Below are 4176 nucleotides of genomic sequence, written 5' to 3'. Positions count from 1 at the left end.
AGAAGGAACATGCATTCTAAGGTTAGATCAACGAGAGGGCTTGAGAAACCTGTGCGAAGGGTACGTACGCATAAGCTCAGAAGGTCAGAAGTTAGAGGTAGGCGTTTAGCTATGGCTGGTGGTTCCTGTTTCCTCAGGCCTTTAATTAACATGACTACGTGGGAATGGGTAGTGGCGTGGCATGGCTGACCAGTTGCTAGCTTGTAAATGAAGTTAATACCGCATAGGTATGACCGGATGGTGGCTGCCCGGATCTTGAGGTTGGAATGGGCATGCGTGACGAAGTTGCAGATGGACCAAACTTCCGATAATGGAAACGGGAGTTGATAGTAGCAGTGGAAAGCCTTGAAACAGTTCCAGCCGGTTAGGAAAGATAAGAGTGTGCTGTGGGCAAGGCTATTGAGGATGGCCTCGTGCGAAGCTTTGGAGAGATCATTCAGACAATGATTTAATTGAAGATCGTTGCTGAAAACGGTGGTACTAGCGTGGGATGGATGTCGGAGTCTGGGGCCAATGTTCTGAACTTCTGAAAAGAAAAACGAGACAAAGAATCAGCTATGCTATTCCGGAAACCTGGGATGTGAGCAGCTCGAATTAGGAATTGGTGTTGAGCGGAAATGAGGGTTAGTCTTCGAACAAGTTGCATGATGGCTAGGGAACGGGATTTGCCTTTGTTCAGAATATCGACTACTGCCGAATTGTCGGAGCAGAGAAGTATGGTGTGTTTGGACCATTCGTGCCCCCAAAGATTGCTGCTATAATGACTGGGTACATTTCGTGAAGAGTGGATGATGGCGAGTTTGTTGACTGTACGAGGTTGTTAAATTCGGGTGGCCATTTGGAGGCGAACAATCGCCCTCTGAGGCCAAAGCCGATGGAAGGTGCTGCATATGTGAACAATTGGATGTCTTCCTGCTGTGTAAGATAGTCGTGGTAGAAGAAAGATATGCCGTTCCAGGATGACAGGAATTGCTGCCAGAGACTCATTTCCATCTTACAGCCTTTGTCCAAGGTGACTTTGTCATGGAGGGAAGGAATTGATGATGCTTTGGACAGTAGGTAAGAAAGGAAGGATTTCCCTTGAGGGATGATTCTGGTGGCGTAATTGATATGACCGAAAAGAGCTAGAAGTTGTTGCTTTGTGCACGTATCTGCTAGCAGGAAGTTAAAAAGAAGCAGTGAAATGCGTTGCACTTTTTCTATGGGTAGAGATGCTTGGAAAGAGATAGAGTCTAAGGTGATTCCTAGAAATTCGATGGAAGTGCATGGTCCTAGAGTTTTCTCTTTTGAAAGGGGAATACCCAAGTCAGAAAAGACTTTGACGAGAGTGGATATTCCTGAGTGCGGAGGTGAAGATGTAGGTGTGATGACGAGGAATTCGTCGAGAAGATGGAGGATGAATGGAAGCTTGTGGTTGTGGATTAGGATCCAACATAATGCCTCTGATAGCGAGTCGAAGATCTTGGGGCTGCTTTTGCAGCTGAAGGTGAGTCTTACTGCGAAGTAGTAAGCTCCTTTCCAGAATACTCCGAAGAAACGCCAGAATTCTGGGTTAATGGGTAGGATCTTAAAAGCGCTGGTGATGTCCGCTTTTGAGAGCCATGCCCCGTGGCCTGCCTTGCTAATAAGGGTTATAGCTTGGTCTATTGATGGATATTTCATAGAGAAATCTGGGGCTGGGATGATGCTATTGATGCTGGAAACCGTTGTGCCGTGTGGGGAAGAGAGGTCTATGATTAATCTCTTTTTTCCGGAATATTTTCTGGTGGCAATGCCGATGGGACTAATTCTAAATGGGGAAAAAGGAGGCTCTTTGAACGGGCCTATCATGTATCCTGCTTGGACTTCTTTAGCTATTAGTGTATCGACTATGTAAGGCTCAGAGAGAGCGGACTTAAGGTTAGAGGAGATGTGGGAAGTGTCTGGTTTGATTTCTATTCCAGGATGGAATCCGAGTTGAAGTCCGTTGAAAATGAAATCTACAAACTCTCTATAAGGATGATGTGATAAGGCTGTAACTAGGGCTTTTCCTTGATTGGTGTGCTGAGATGTTTTAATAGTCATTCCGGTGGTTGGGTTGTGTGGGCAACTATTTCTGGCATGAGCGCCGCCGCAGAAGGAGCAAGCATGTAGGAGTCTGCAGTTGGAGAGTGAGCATCCGAGATGGTTGAAATTGTTGCATATCATTCTGCCTCCTTGGTATAGGATTGGTCGCCCTCTATTATCCATGTTTTTTGGAATCGTGATGTTAGCTGTGGGGCTTATGTTAAGTGGTTTTGGAATGATGGAAGGAGGAGGGGCTGCGGTAGACAATCTGTTGAAAACTGATGTTTTGCGTGAGTAGGGTGGTTGGGGATTAAGAGAACTGATTGTTGTGCATGCTGAGGTAGGATGTGACGGGGCTCCACATAACTCGCAGGACAGTGAATTTCGGGCCGCGAAGATATGGCAGTAGAGTTCGGCATCGAGGGTGCCCCGGTATGTTCCTTGGTTGAACTGCTGAAGCCTGTCTGCTGCTTGGGATGTGAAAAGAGTGTGGTAGTTGTAGAACCCTGTACCTCCGATTCGAACGGCCATGTCTAGAATGATGGAAAGGTAGTCGTCCAACTCAGATCTCCAATCTGGGTAAACGGAGCATATTATATTTCTGTAGATTGAAAAAGCTAGTGAGAATTCTGTAGGGGTGAGGTCTTTGGAGCGAGCATTTAGGGTGTGGCTGAGTTGCATGGTGCCTAGATGAGTTTGCAGTTCCCTGGGCTGACTAATATGAATGAGAGATGGCTGGAGAAGGTGGGCTAGATCTATATAGTTACCGGATAAGATTTGAAGACGTAGTGTTGGTGAGACGGGTGAAGGCTTGAGGATTGATGAGGTTGGTCTAGGAGGAGGTGTTGCTGTAGCGAGTGTGTAGGGGCTGCTGTTAATTTATGTTGTGTAAGGGTGAAGGGTGGGGGAGGGGTTGGGGTAAAGGTGGGTTGGGGGGGGGGGGGGGGGGGGGGGGGAGGTTAGTTGGAAGAACAAAAGGTGCAGGAGGAGGTTGAAAAGATCCGAGAGAAGGAGTTAAGCTGGTAGTAGCGGTATGTGGAGCCTGGTTGTAGTTGGTTAGTATGGAGGAATTAGAAAAGACAGGAGCCGTATTGCAGTTTACGGCTGAAGTGGCTTAGTGGATGAATGGATGATGGGATGAAAGGATAGACGATTGTTAGTTTGTGAGCAAAGGGATGAGAAAAAAGTAATTTGTAATAAGCTGAGATAAATCTGGGTTGGAAGGAGCTGATGTTGGGGGCATTTGCGAGTGGCCTCCACCAGATGGTGCGGTTGTTGTTTGCTGAGGCTGTTGTTGGGGCTGCGCGATGACGTCATCGGTGACGTTGGGGGTATTCTGTGGGAATGCCAGAAAAGTTGGACGCTCTGAGTTTGTGTTGTGGTTTTGCATGGCTGTTTTGTAGAGCTGAAATAAGCAAGATTTATTGTCAGAACGGCTGAAACTGATGCCCTTGTCTTTGAGAGCACGTTGTAGGTGGGCCACGGTCTATTGTTTTATATCGCTCTCGGCCTGGGAGACCTACCTGCCTTGATTGCGTTGGCTGCTGGTGGAAGGATTAAGACGCTGCTGGTGCGTTGGGTGAGCGCGCCGACTTCCGTGCCTCTGAGGTCTGTATTGGCTGCGAGAAAGTGTACGCGTATGTGGCGGAGATCGGACTTGTGATCGGCTCGGTGTTGGAGAAATCTCGGAGAATGAGCTTGAACGAGGAAGTTGGTGGATCTGAGGAATATGGATGCCGGTGCGCAGTCTGCGTGAAGTTTGGCTGCGTGAAGATTGTTGGGAAGTCTTTTGAGGTGAAGGAGAATTGGTTCTGAATAGTTCTACGTCTGAGTCAGAGAGGTTTATCTGGAGCCCGGGATCCATGGTGAGTGAGTCCGGCGAGAATCTGAGACTAACGGTTTATGGAGGGTTCACTTCCTCTAAATAGTAGACGAAGGAGGCTGATTGGTTTAGGCGTGGCCCCGCTACTGAACTTTGTTAATTCATAACTCCATTTAATTCTGCATTTCTTTTTTCAATATAACACAAAATACTTTGTATTCTTTTCTCCTTCCTCTCACCATTTTCTCCTTGATCTAATAACGGCGCCCTTTGCTTTATATTCATGTATTTTATCTAATTCTAATTGT

At 47.1% G+C, this 4176-nt stretch overlaps 1 pseudogene; it reads right to left on the bottom strand.

Moving 5' to 3' along the window:
• Positions 1–448: 448 nt before the first annotated feature.
• Positions 449–3910, bottom strand: LOC130230672 (uncharacterized; annotated as a pseudogene).
• Positions 3911–4176: the final 266 nt, after the last annotated feature.

Source organism: Danio aesculapii, chromosome 6 (genome assembly GCF_903798145.1).
Source record: "Danio aesculapii chromosome 6, fDanAes4.1, whole genome shotgun sequence".
NCBI lineage: Eukaryota > Metazoa > Chordata > Actinopteri > Cypriniformes > Danionidae > Danio > Danio aesculapii.
The sequence above is the reverse complement of the archived record's forward strand: the minus strand, read 5'-3'. Positions and strand labels throughout refer to the sequence as shown.